Genomic DNA, 15419 nt, shown 5'->3' with positions numbered 1-15419 from the left:
ATTAAACGCACACATCTCCAAACTTCTGGCCCATGAAATGTTGCCGTTCCAGCTTGTGGAAACTCAGGCCTTCCGTGACCTGATGGCAAGTGCGGCACCTCGCTATGCCATCCCTAGCCGTCACTACTTCTCCCGCTGTGCCCTCCCCGCCTTGCCCCAGCACGTGTCACGCTGCATCAGGCGGGCCCTAAGTTCTGCGATTTGCACAAAGGTCCACTTGACCACCGATGCATGGACAAGTGCATGCGGACAGGGACGCTACATTTCACTGATGGCACACTGGGTGAATGTAGTTGAGGCTTCTTTTTTTTTTGTTATCAACTCTTTATTTAAGAATTGGCAAACAGCAAAGAGAAACATATAACATATGCAAACATGAAGGAGCTGCACGATGGCGACATCCAGACTGAGCTAACATAATTTTTAACACATTTTCTTAAGGAAGAAATGAGAGAATGGGAGAATGGGGGTGTGAATCGGGGGAACTACAAAGAGAGGGATAGAAGGGTAGCAGAAGGAGGAGAGGAAGGAAACCACTATAACAATGTTACTCCATTCATTTGAGTTTTGTAAACTTAATCCAGGGAGACCAGGTCTTGAGGAAAGTAGCGTGTTTGCCCAAGGCCCAGCTCGAAATCTCTTCAGATCCACACACTTGGTTTACTCTGGCCACCCATTCAGAGTGGGTTGGGGAAGTAGTCTGTAACCACTTCTGAGGGATAAGGAACTTAGCAACAGCAATGAGCTGGGTCTTCAAATCACATTTAGGGGGGACAAGTGCGCATCGGGCAAAGCAAGTGCAATATGATGCAAAGATAGTTGAGACCTGACACCATAAATGGACTTAAGTGAAGCCTCAACCGCTTTCCAGAACTCATTCAGGGCTGGGCAGGACCACCAAATGTGTGATAGAGAACCGATCCCCTGACCACTGCACCAGCATAGGTCACTGTCTGCTAACTTGTAGGCAAAGAGCCATTCTGGTGTTTTATACCAGCGGGTTAAAAGTTTGTAGTGGTTCTCCTGAAGTCTAACACAACAGGAGAACCCATGGGACGTGGACAATACCTGTTTGACTTGGGAGTCTGATAAAAATACACCCAATTCTTTCTCCCAGGAGAGAATAAAGGTAGGTCTGGATGTACTTGGGTTTCTGAGATAGGTATGGAGAACCTGCAAGACCTTCCTAAGCTTTGGCAGAATGGCCATAATCAATTTCTCAAAATCAGAGGAGACCTGCCTCAGGGTGAACTTTGAAAGAAACAACGAGATCAGCAGGGTAAGATGTTCTTTGTGTAGCATGTTCAATGTGGGCAAACCAGTGAGTGTTAGAAGAGTATCTTCAGTCACGGGGCGGGCAAGAAATGATAGCGTCTAGAGATTAGCGAGTAGTTAAATACTCGATATTCGATATTCATTTCGAGTAGCCCCTCAATATTCGACTACTCAAATCGAATACTGAATCCCATTATACTCTATGGGGGAAAAATGCTTGTTTCAGGGGTAGGTAACATTCGATCAAACTGAACTTACCAAGTCCACGAGTGAGGGTCGGGCTGGATTCTCCGAGAAGTCTTCTCCACGCAGCATCCCCGCATCGTCATTCGGCAATGAATTCACTCTACTAGGCATCGGGCCTGGGCAAAGACGACTGCGCATGTCCGCACTACAAGAAAATGGCCGCTTACAGTCAAAGAGGCCATTTTCTTGTAGCGCAGGCATGCGCAGTTGGCTCTGCCCATGCCCGATGCCTAGCAGAGTGAATTCAGAGCCGGAAGATGCCGCAGGGACGCAGCGAGGAGAAGACTTCTAAAGGTAGGAGAAGAACCAGCGTTGATTGGCCGACTGTATAGCATTCGGCCAATCAACGCTGGTTCTGCATCAAATTTTTCCATTCGAATAGCGACTGGTACACGATCGAGTACAAGTATTTTGAATACCGTAGTATTCGATCGAATACCTACTCGATCGAATACTACTCGCTCATCTCTAATAGCGTCTCATCAGCCAATCTGGAACAAAGGTCATGGGGACCATGAACAGAGAGCACATCTGGCAATAAAGAGAGTGGTAGTGCTCGTGAAGGGAAGGGCGCAAGACTATCTCGCAGTTTCAACCACACCTGTCTAGGGCCTAACAGCAGAGGGCTTAGACCACCTATGACTCCCGTCATGCAGCCACCTAACCTTTCTTTCAGGAAGGAGGGGCCATGTGTAGCTCTAACAAATTTAGAGACAGCAGTGTTTCTTGTGGGCTTCACCAGTTCAAGCCATCTGACAAGTTGAATGGCTCTATAGTATTCGTAGGCATCCGGCAGGCCCATTCCCCCCATCCGTTTGTGTCTCACCAACAGCGAATGTGCCAATCTGGGTCGCTTGCGCTTCCACACAAGTCGATAGAAAAGTGTAAGAGAGTATTTTCTAAGTGAATGAATGTCTGGTAAATGATTATTACTGTATGGCTAACATCACATTCATATTTGTCAGTTCTTCCCTGTTATGAGTTGACTGGGTTTGTAAGGAGAACTGTGGTCAGTGGTTTTGTTGCTATGAAGATATTGATGTCATTAATAAAACCCCTTAAAGACAAGGCTATTATGAATGAGATGGAACTGGAAGTAATAACTGCAGTTGCAGGTCATTTTATGGGTCAGTACAATCAGAGTGATACCAAATTTCTAATGTTTTATTGTGTTTAAATAGCTTTAAAGCAATAAAAAAAAGTGAAACAAATTTTCATCACAATATTCTGAGATGCATGTATTTCTCATATTTCCAACTATGAAGGTATGTAAAGATCGGGATGTCATTTTTAATTGGAACCAATATATGTATAACATTTTGAAAACTTCTTACACATTTGTTGGGGAAATTAAAGGGAAATATAACAAAAAAAACCGCTCAAACCCCTTTAAATAAAGAGGAATGGAAACATACTTGATTGAAGGCTGCTGCGGATAAATCCCCGACTGGAGAGGATGCAAGTGCACGATGATGGAACCGAAGAAAATAAGATATCCAGCGCCAGAAAGATTTTTTAAAAATTAAAACTTCACTTTTACTTCATGAAAAATAAAATGATTACAAAAATGGATCCACTGAGTAATACAAAGATAGTAGCTTACGCGTTTCGGGGCTTCATAGTATGCCCCTTACTCATAGCCTACTAGTTACCAACTGAACCCACATTATATAGCTAGTTAGATCCTCCCACATTTGATTTCAATTTAACCCCATACATGCTATATATATAAAGACATGTGAAGTTCACACAATACAAGGAACAATGATCATGGAGCACAAGAGATGCAATTGACACATTTGTATAATACAGATATTAATGAAACATAATATAAACTCACCAAAACCTGTCTAAAGTTGTGAAGGTCTATCCAAATCTTGTATATGGCGTATATCGCCTAAGGCCCGCCGCACGTCTAGCGAAACACTCTCGCGATACTAGATCACATGGAACATCACATGACGTGCAGCGAGTTCAACTCAAACGGCAGTATAGTATGATTGACATAGATAGAAAACAAACACAAAAGAAAAAAGGCCGATGAATAGACTATGAACCCATCAATAAATTAGAGCCAAATCCTGCCTAATATTCAATCCCGCCGGTATCCTAGTGTTTAGTTTCCAGATCCAGAAAGCTTCCCTTTTTAGAAGGAGCTTTCTGCGATCACCTCCTCTCTTGGGCATGGAGATGTGTTGGATCGCATAGAACTGAAAAGATGATTTATCACCATTGTGACAGGTTGCAAAATGTCTAGATACATTAGAGATATTGTCCGATGTGTTTTTTGAACAATCCGCCAGGTGTTCAGATATTCTAATTTTAACCTGGCGGATTGTACAACCCACATAGAGTAGGTCACATGAAGTGCATTCGATGACGTAAACAACATACGTACTGTTACAATTTAAGAAATCCCTAATATTGAACAGAGTTTTATTAGTAGATGGACCAAAAGTTTTAGTTTTTTTGCTATATTTGCATGCAGTACATCTACTGGATGCACATTTGTAAAAACCTGCGGTTTTCAACCATGTAGATTCCTGCTCATCATGCGAACTATATAAACTCGGAGAGAGGTGATCCGCCAGTGATCTACCTCTACTCGGAACAAATCTGACACCCGTCTGTAAGATGTTTTTAACAACTGGATCAGTCTCTAGGATCGGTAAGTTTCTTTTAATGACCTGGACTACTTGATTGTACTGGGGACTATATGGTGTTGAAAAATATAATGGAGATTTACCATTCCTATTTGGAATGGTTTTGTCCTCTAACAATAAATTACGATCTCTATTAGAAACTATCCGTTCTGCTCTTTTGAGGGTCCATGTAGGATACTGTCGATCCCTTAATCTATTTAATGTTATGTGTGATTGCTTTTGGAAAGCCGCATCATCTGAACAAGCTCTTTTGGTGCGAATCAATTCCCCTACCGGCACGGATTTAATAGTGTGGAATGGATGACAACTAGAAGCCAGTAATGTGGTATTGCCTGAGGTGGGCTTACGGTACAAAGATGTTTGCACCAAAGCAGTGGCAGCGTCGCCCACAAGTTCTAGATCCAAAAAACAAATCCTGTTGGAATGAGAACCGTGAGTAAAAAGTAAATTAAAATTATTTAAATTAATATAATCCAAAAACATTGGTATGGGCGCTACATCGCCCCTCCAAACAATAAGGACATCGTCGATGTAGCGCCCATACCAATGCAAATGAGAAGAAAATGGATTAGAAGATGAAAAAATGAAAAGCTCCTCCCACCGTGCCATATAGATATTGGCGAGTGAGGGGGAAAAAGGGGACCCCATAGGGGCCCCACAAACCTGCAAATAAAAATGTGAATCAAACATAAAATAATTGTGTTTTAATAAAAAATCTGTAACCTGTAAAATAAATTCACAAAGTTCAGGTGTGTAAGTGCTGAAATGATATAAATGATATGCCAACGCCGCCACCGCTTGGTCATGGGGAATGCTGGAATAAAGTGAAGTGACATCACATGTCACCCACGAGTAGGATGAGTCCCAGGAGAAGTCAGAAAATGTTTTAAGAAGTTGTTTCGAGTCCTTTATAAAACCTGGGATTTTGCAGACCAATGGTTGAAGCAACGCATCAAGCCACCCTCCTAGTTTTTCACTGAAGGAGTTAATGCCTGCGATAATTGGACGCAAGGGAAGTGGGAAAGTCTGTTTATGTGTTTTGGGCAACCCGTGGAAGATTGGTATTGTGGGGGATTTGTTTATAAGGTATTGACTTTTTGACTCCGGAATGACTCCAATATTAACACCCTCAGAAATCAAAGCCTCCAACGCTGACATGAAAGCAACCATGGGGTCTCCTTCCAACTTTCTATACGTTTTGTTGTCATTTAATAGGGATAAACAAGACTCCCTATAGTCTCCTGAATTCAACACCACCACTTTCCCCCCTTTGTCCGACATTTTAATTATTATATTTTTGTTGTCCTTAAGTTGTTTTAATGACAAAAATTCCTTCTTAGTCAAATTACGATGTACATTTTTAGAGATCAAGGAATCTTTAAGAGAATTTAGATCTCTTTCTACATTGTTCTGAAATAAATTAAAAGCAGGACTACGTGACTTCAAGGGGTAATAGGAGCGATTGTGAGTTGTAACATGGGTTGTATGTGTATCCTTAACAGGGTTAACCTCATTGTGATAGGTCAAATCCATTAATTGGATGAGAGCAACTTGCTCATTAAATTTTAAACCTGTAAACTCGTTTGACTCCATATCAGAGATGTTATCAGAATTGGAGTCAGGTTTTAAATCATTCTCATCCAACTGAAAAAAATGTTTTTTTATAGTTATCAAACGAATAAACTTATTGACATCCATTAATGTACGAAAAACATCAAAGTTAGCTGTGGGGACAAATTTAAGTCCTTTAGATAATAGACTCAACTGACTATCAGTCAGGGGAAAAGATGAAAAATTAACAACATCATCAAACTTATTCGATGATGTTCCAGAGTCTAAAATCTTTTGTGATAAGACCGAGTGTGATATCTCCTTCCTGGATCTGTGCTTGGACCCGGCTCTGCGACCCCGTTTTTTGATCGATATCGGGAGGATGTAGAGCTATCTCCCGAGGATCCACTGTACTCGAACGTGGTGTCCAGAGATGTATCACTATGTCGGGAAAAGGAACTTTCCGATTCTTTGTCACTGGAGAAAAAAACTCTACGATTATACTTCCCCATAGCTGTACAGTTTTTCAAAATAGGTCTTGGTCTGAAATTGCGCTTTTTCAGGTATACCACACCCGTGGAATAGTCACCTAGATCACGTGAAAATTTTTTCTTTTTAGTGATCATGACCTGAGACTCCAATTTTTCCACTTTTTTAGAAATGAGCAGATCAGTGTCCTTATAGAGCTGAGTGTCCTTAATGGGTTCAAGTTGTTTTAACATCTTGTATGTCCTTTTTGATGTCCATAATTTTTATACCCTCATGTTCAATAATCAGATTCATTAATTTCATAGAGCATTCTGATAATATTCCATTCCAGGCAATCTCAAAGCCGCTATCATACTCAAACGTGGGGAACTTTTTAATCCTTAAACCTCTGGGTATCATACTTTTCTGTACATATTGCTGTAGCATGGTTGAATCCCAGAAAAGTTTCATTTCTTGGATAGAGAGTTTCTCCCATTTCTTAAAAATAAGATTGTAATCCCCATTTACGTGAGTATCAGCAGCAGCATTAACGCCAAACACCTCTGCCACCTTAGTAGCACGTGTATTTGAAACTTCACTAGCTGGTGATGACATTATATGAGAAACAGTGTTGTATAATCACAGGGGGAGCGTGAGAAAACAGTCCACAATGAAAATATAACAAAAAAAACGCTCAAACCCCTTTAAATAAAGAGGAATGGAAACATACTTGATTGAAGGCTGCTGCGGATAAATCCCCGACTGGAGAGAATGCAAGTGCACGATGATGGAACCGAAGAAAATAAGATATCCAGCGCCAGAAAGATTTTTTAAAAATTAAAACTTCACTTTTACTTCATGAAAAATAAAATGATTACAAAAATGGATCCACTGAGTAATACAAAGATAGTAGCTTACGCGTTTCGGGGCTTCATAGTATGCCCCTTACTCATAGCCTACTAGTTATCAACTGAACCCACATTATATAGCTAGTTAGATCCTCCCACATTTGATTAAAAGTATTTATCCCATATGGGGAAGACTGTAACAGGAAAAAAAAAGTCAAACTACCTCAATTTTTTCACTGCTTTAAAGGGGCTCTATCAGCAAAATCATGCTGATAGAGCCCCACATATGCGTGAATAGCCTTTAAAAAAGGCTATTCAGGCACCGTAAATATTATATTAAACTACCCCCCCCCCATTTTAAAATAATACCCTAAAAAAGAATGTGATCAACTTACCCATCGTGCACGGTGGGCGGGCATTCAGGGTGTGTCTTCTTCTTCATGCACGCCTCCTCTTCCTCCGATGTCCTCGGGTCCCGTCTTCCTCCGGCGCTCGCGAACTGACATTGATTAAAAAAAAATGACCTGGGCGCATGCGCAGTAGCCGTAGTAGAAGCCGCATGCTACTGCGCATGCGCTCAGGCCATTTTTTTTTTTTATCAATGTCATCTCGCGAGCGCCGGAGGAGGATGGGACCCGAGGACATCGGAGGAAGAGGAGGCGTGGATGAAGAAGACAGCGCACCCTGAATGCCCGCCCAGCGTGCACGATGCGTAAGTAGATCACATTCTTTTTTTGGGTATTATTTTAAAACGGGGGGGGGTAGTTTAATATAACTTTTACGGTGCCTGAATAGCCTTTTTAAAGGCTATTCATGCATATGTGGGGCTCTATCAGCATGATTTTGCTGATAGAGCCCCTTTAAAGCAGTGAAAAAATTGAGGTAGTTTGACTTTTTTTTTCCTGTTACAGTGTTCCCCATATGGGATAAATACTTTTATATTTTAATATTCTGGGCATTATGAGACGTGTTCATTTTCTCATTTATTTTTATCTGCAATGGAGTATACTGTTTATATGCCGCAATTCTATTATAGCATGAGTGTGATGTAATAGAGCTTCAATAAGGCAATACAGAGTCTTGGGAGTCTTCAATAGCGACCAATTGTGGCCTACCCATGATGCTACAGGGCACCAGTCACTTCAAAAATGGTAGCGCCAAGGTAATGTAACCACATACAAGCCAAGGTCATAACTGACCACTGAACAGCTGTGATCGGGACATTCACTAAACAGGGCTACTACTGGGAGTATCTGCTGTAAAATACATCAATAAATTATTATTATTATTATTATTATTATTATTATTATTATTATTATTATTATAAATTTTTATTATTATTATTTACATAGCACCATTAATTCCATGATACTGTGTATCATTATGTTAATTCCATGGTGCTTTACATTTGAGGGTTTACATACAGTTCACAAAATACAGTATAAAAACAAATATAATACTAACAGTGACCGACTGGCACAGTGGGATAGAGGGCTCTGCCCGCAAGGGCTTACAGTCTATGAGGGAAGAGGGATAGAGACAAGAGGTGAATAATAAATATGGCACTCCTATTTCTCCACTGTGCTCGAGTAGAGTTCCACTCCGTATTCAGCGGTATAATGAACACTGTTCAATGGTATTGCTATATCACTCGCACTAGTTATTATATTATTGTATTCTATATTGTGAATCATGATAAGCATGTAGCATTGAATTGTCACCACACAGACTGATTGCTATTATATTCTATTATAGTATCTGATGAAACATCATATTTATGTGGATTGCCATCTTCTGAGACAAATCAGTGTCAGTATATTTCCATGAGTGTACCGAGTATCCAATATACTACCATACAATACAGTCAGAATCCACTGCGTATGGCGTGGTCTCAGTTCCTGCACATGTACTGCAGATATAGCTATGGGGTTAAGAGTCCATTGAGGTTTCTAGGACTGACATATCTGTGTCTGTTATAGACATATTTATGGATTGAAGGAAAATGCTGTGATACTATTACAGTATATGCAGACTTCAAGGATCACCCATATTTCAATGGTAGAGCTCTGTTACTTTCTTAAATATTCACCTGACACCTGTATTCTCTAGAAATGTCCCTGCTGATGGTTTCTAATCTGCATGCATTATTTAGTAAAGAGTAAGTGTGACTTCTCATTCCAGTACATGCATGACACCATGATGAAGTACTTTAGTAATATATAGACTTCTACCAAAATCACAATCCTGCTATCACTTCTGTTACATTGCCCTTACTCATTAACTCCCCCAGATTCCCGCTGCTTTCTTCTGATGTTTCTTTCCTTATGGCAGAATCTGTTGTCAATGTCATTATTTGCTTGCCTGCCATCTGTGCAGTTTCACATTATATTGCAGTCTTTATACATTTTGCCTTGTGCATTTGGTACACACTTTCTCCCAAACAACAATTATAATGGGGGGAAATCTAGTAGATAAAATTGTCTATGTAAATGAGTTACTAAGAGTAATTAATATATTTGTGCCTTTATTTGATTTCAAGAAAAGCTTATCTAAGAGCTGGATAAATGCTTGCCAATACTGTAACAGCATCAATAACACTGTGTGGTAGGAGTTAAGCCGTATCTCTGTATAAGCTGTCTTTCTTGGCTATTACATATATGGCATACAGCCACTAGCAAAAAGGCTTTCCAAAGCAATGCTGAAGATTTTAGTTTATGTATTTACTATAATGGCTCCACATGATCGTTTATGAATGTTTTGATCCATCTATCTGAGGTATTTGATTTGTATGGACAGGCTATTGTAAGTATGTACAACCCAAATGGATAAACAATCTGTGAATGCAACATATTAGGGTAGGTTCACCCTAACATCAGGTATCCATTGTTCTGATCAGTCAGAGGAAAGCCAACAGAAGGAATCTTTCTTATTTATTTTATCATTGAAGTCATTCAGAATGGATACAAATGGAAAGTTTTCAATTTATGTCCATCAGTTAGGGAAAATTAAATGTCCATTGTCCTGATCCTCTCCACCATTTTCAAGAGATTTGACTTATTGTCAGGAGTATCTCTTCAGCTGCTGTTTCTTTAAATTTGCTATGAGAACTTGGGGAGGCTTTTGTGTTGTATACTTCCATGGCTTGGCCAATTACCAGCTAGAAAGACCTATATAAGACCATCCCTTTCTGATACAAGTGCCAACTAATTTAGTTTGCTTCCTAGTTTGGCGCACTATCTCATATGTGAATATGTTTGATTGCTAACCTTTGGCTTGCTCCCTGAATTCCCTTTTTGCTTCCTGGTTCTGCTTTGATGTTACCGGTTGAATTTGTGACCCTTGACTTGTTTTCCAGATATTGCTTTTGTCTTCTGTTTCTGCTTATTACATCCTCTCCTGTCTTTTGACCCTGCTGGTACGACTTCTCTTGTCTCCACACCACTTTATAAGTTTCAGTGGACTTTGTGTTAGTTTCTGAAACAGTGCATTTATTATTGGTTCATTTATCTGTTTGGGGACAATTTAGATTCCCAGATTCAGTGCAAGTCGTCCTCTCTTTGTAGTGAGCTCTGGTGAAGGCATCTGGGGGTCTGGCTTGGCTCACAGAGCTGGTGTGATAGTTTTAGATAGCTGTCTCTACTGCTTGCAGTTATCAGCCAATTCCTTGCTATTGCTTTATTGTGGCCTTACATCTAACCATAAAAATTAAATCAATAAATGGACAAACAGATAGATAGACAGATATAAAATAGATAAACAAATATCAGATAGATAGGCATACTGTATAGGAATAGGTACACATATCTTATCTAAAACAAATAATTGAATATAAAATAGATAGATAAATAGATAGATAGATAGATAGATAGATAGATAGATAGATAGATACAGTGGTGTAACTACCATAGAGGCAGCGGAGGCGGCTGCCACAGGGCCCGGGCCATTAGGGGGCCCGGTGACAGCCGCTACCACTGCATTTTTTTGTTTTTTTTTAATAGGCCGTTATGGGCCCTATTTACTGTGTGCAGGGGCCACTATGGGGGATGATACTGTATGCAGGGCTTACTAAGGGACATAATAGAGTGCGGAGGAGGGGGTCAGTCGAGGTCTTCGGCGTCGGTGTCGGTTGGGGGTGGCCATGTCAAAAGTTCGCCATGGGGCCCCGCCATTCCTAGTTACGCCACTGGATGGATAGATAGATAGATAGGCAAATATAAACTAGATAGATGTACTAATATAAAATAAAATAGCAGCAATGCAGTTTAACCTTGACATATTGGTTTTATATGCCTTGGTACCCCCTACAGAGTCCTGCTGTATGTATTGTGTCTGTCTGTTTTGCAGTGTGTACCTCTTCACATTACTTTTACTTTAGAGGTGTGTATACAGGGTGTGGTTTCCTCCATGTTGAACTTGCTGTCCTCTGATCAGGCCAAACCGATTTTAACTAAAATAGAGTACTTGATTAAATCGCTGCGGGGAAATTGAGATTCCACCAACTTCGGTAGAGCAGTCACACATACTTCATCAACCAGTATACAATCAGAATTGAGTGGCACATAGCTTCTGAGACACAAATTAGCTCTGGCACTACTACATATCTGTAGTGGACACAACCCCCAACTTAAAATTTTCTAACCCGGAGAGGTATTGGCACTGTTGAAGAGTGAGATGGTTGACCGAATGAAGAATTTTCTGAGTCTATCATTGTCACATAGCTGGGAATCTGTTCCTTTTGGAATAGAAATACTAATTTGGCAATGAAATCCGCATCATGATAGTAGACTTTTTAACTGAGTCATGCATGATGTTAAGGAGGCTGCCCTCTAGAGAGCGGCATACAGAGGCAGTGTTCTCCTAATTACATCCTGGAGAATAGATTTGCATATTTTTACCCAGAATCCCTAGCGGAGCAGGAATGAGTTGTAAGTCTCTGTACTGCCTATATAGGCACACACTCTCCCTGATGTGTACGATTATCCCCTGACCCTGTCACAGTGGTGTAAGAATTTTCTACTAAAGGAGCTTTGCTGTTTGATAATGTCCTGAAAGAGCGGATTTGATGTGTTATCCCTAACTGACTTAAGTTTCTCTAAGACTCTTTACCTCACAATGGAGTGCCAGTGGTCACATTGTCTTTCTGTCTTTGTCTCCCTGCTAGTTCTCTCATTGTCGTGTCCCTCAATAAATAATAGAGTGAAATCTGACCCCACTTTACCATAGTTGATGTGTGTCTATAAATTATTCAGAGGTTAGCTAATTTCTATGTATAAATATATGCAGTGCAGGTAACCAGTGAACCAGTGAGGTAACCAGGTAACCAGTGAAGGTAGAGATTGTAGTCACTTTTATCATATCCTCAGGGGTGGTGTAGTGAAGAGGGGAGCTGCAGTGTGGATTTGGTGGTAGTAGTGTACCCCAGTGTACACTATCTGATGGCGGTTGGGGTGCCATTGATGGTATAGATACAAGATAAAAAACTCATAAAACAGTTGACTAAAGAGGACCACTCACGTCTTCATAGATGTGCAATATTATGTATCACCAAAACTAACAGCACCAATAGCTCTGGCACCAGGACGCATCCCAGGGAATCTGACTGTCAGCTTTTTAGCGGTACATAATACTACACGTCTATGAGCTGCTGTTTCTGTTTCTTCACAGATTAGTGTGTTCCCATGCTGCTTGTGTGAATAAAGCTCTCCTTCTGTAGCTACACCTTGGCTTTACAATGTCTCAATTATTTGTTCAGATCTGTTTGGACCCATGAATCCTGTTTCCCTCCAAACACTCATGTCTGGACACCTGTCCTTCCATTTGTAATGTCTGAACTATGTTCTAGTCTCTGTCTGTCCTTTGGACACATGTCATTCCATCTGTTATGTCTGATTTATGTTCTAGTTTGTCTGCCATGTTTGGGCGCAAGTCCTTCCATCTGCTATGTCTGAACTATCTCCTGGTCTCTGCCTGACTCTTTGGACACTAGTCCTTTCTTCTTGTATGATTAGACTCAGGGTTTCTGCTATTCCTCTGCTATCTGTGGCCTTTGGGTCTCTGCCATGTTGTAGAGCACTGCTATGTGTCCTAATACCCTGCCCTGACTTCTGTTTAACCCCAGTGTACTGGTCTGTTTCTGGTTACCAGTCCTGAACACCTGTCTTTTCTCAGCCTTTGCACATATATATTCCCTGCAGTGAAGTTTAGATCCTCATATGGGGGTTAAAGGGTGAAAACCAAGGGATCTTTTTAGACAATGCCCTTAAAGGTGTCCCTAAGCCAAGCTGGTTTGGTAGCACAGTGACTTCTCAATCTGCTGCCCTTTACACTCATGATTCTTTACTATAGTCTCAAGAAGGAACAGCAAACATTTAACACCAGGTTGTAAACAGTCGTCTACACAAATTGAAAGTACAGGTGTTTAAGGTCTACAGTCTGGAGCAGGAAGGCAAAAGTGTTTCTCCTATGGTCAGTCTAGTCTTGTCCTAAAGTGTCTCTCTTTTTCTCTCAAAGTTTACTCACTTTGCTCAACTCTACATATTACCTCCAATGCCTAAGCTGTAGGACATAGGTTCAAAGGTTGCTAGATCTGGCTGGTAGGTCAATTATCCACTCATGGCTATGAGGCCCATTGAAAATTTCCCTTACAGACTTTGTTACATACACGGAAATGTGAGCAAAGCTTAGTTTCAACTCATCTCCAGTTACACTTCAACAATCACTATCGCAAACCAATGAGTCAAGGAAGCCTAGACAGACTTAGCCTGCACCTACGAGAACTTTCTAAGGATGGACCAAGTTGATATAGGTTATATAGATTCTCTCTGCCCCCAACTCCAGCCAAAATAGGTTCGGTTCAGAATTAAAGTTACACTACGTAAGACTATATTGGCAATAACTTTGACAACTTGTTAAGAAAGTACAGACACTCTCAAGTAAACATCAAAACATTTAAAGTGTTCTTCTGATACACTACATATACAGTATGTGTGGGCAATACAAGGACCTGGCATTTCCAAGGACTTTACAACGAACCAGGGTCATTCATTGCATGCAGACGAAAGATAATTTGTACATCTATATACTGTAGCAAAGGGTTAGAATAGAATAGAATAGAACTTTATTATTTCCCAGGAAAAAGTAACTTCTACCATAGTAGTAGAAAACAAAACAATACAATACACGCTATTACTTTACAATACAACAGTACATTAAAATTATAATATATTAAAAACATAACATTCCCCCCTTCCCCACTAGCCATAACTGACAAGTTAAGAATTTCATCATTTTCCCATATACATATTAAAAGATCTCAACTTCTTTACAAAACATAAGTGACTATTTCCTTTCATATACACCATGTCTACCTGATCCTTCCAGTCCAATTCCTACTTATCTGTACATCTAAATACTAGAGATGAGTGAACACTGTTCGATCGAATACATATTCGATTGAATATCAGGCCGTTCGGGGTATTCGATTGGAATCAAATACCATGAGGCAAACGCAATAAAAATTTGTATCCCCTCCCACCTTCCCTGGCGCTTTTTTTTCACCAATTACTTTTCCGGAGGAGGTGGGGTTAGGAACTACGATAACTGAGGCATCGAAAAAAATCAGAGAAAGGAATTGGCTGGCTAAATTAGGTGACCTCCAATTTATACGAATGGTGGATTTAACATTCTATTAATTTGAGACTGTGAACTATGTGACTGTGAGACAGGGATAGATCTACAGGCAGGGTTAGCTAGGGGTTACCTTTATTTAGGGGGGAATGTTACTCACCCAGCTCTTTGGGGCTCTATCTGGTCGGGATCCCTATCAGCTTGCGATATGCGCAAGCTGACTTTCTCCCATTGGAATGTATTGACCAGCGTTGATTGGCCGAATGCCATATAGAGTACAGCATTCGGCCAATCAACGCTGGTTCTGCCGGTGGAGGCGGAGTCTAAGATCGGTCCACAGCAGTCTCCATTCTGGTCCGATATTAGACTCCGCCTCCTCATAGATGACCCTCCGGCAGAACCAGTGTTGATTGGCCGAATGCTGTACTCTGTAGGGCATTCGACCAATCAACGCTGGTCAATGCATTCCTATGGGAAAAAGTCAGCTCCCGCATATCGCAAGATGACAGGGATCCTGACATAATACAGTGACCTGGGCTTGTTAGATGTCCCCAGGCATGCTTCCCCTGCTGTCCCAGTTGCATTCCAGTGTGTTGGCATCATTTCCTGGTGTGTCATAGTAGACTTGGTGACTCTCCTGAGTCAAATGGTGGGATCCCCTGAGACTAAGCATTTTTCCCATAGACTATAATGGGGTTTGATATTCGTTCGAATAGTCGAATATTGAGCGGCTATTCGAAAC

Source organism: Leptodactylus fuscus, chromosome 5 (genome assembly GCF_031893055.1).
Source record: "Leptodactylus fuscus isolate aLepFus1 chromosome 5, aLepFus1.hap2, whole genome shotgun sequence".
In the NCBI taxonomy this organism is placed as follows: domain Eukaryota; kingdom Metazoa; phylum Chordata; class Amphibia; order Anura; family Leptodactylidae; genus Leptodactylus; species Leptodactylus fuscus.
The sequence above is the reverse complement of the archived record's forward strand: the minus strand, read 5'-3'. Positions refer to the sequence as shown.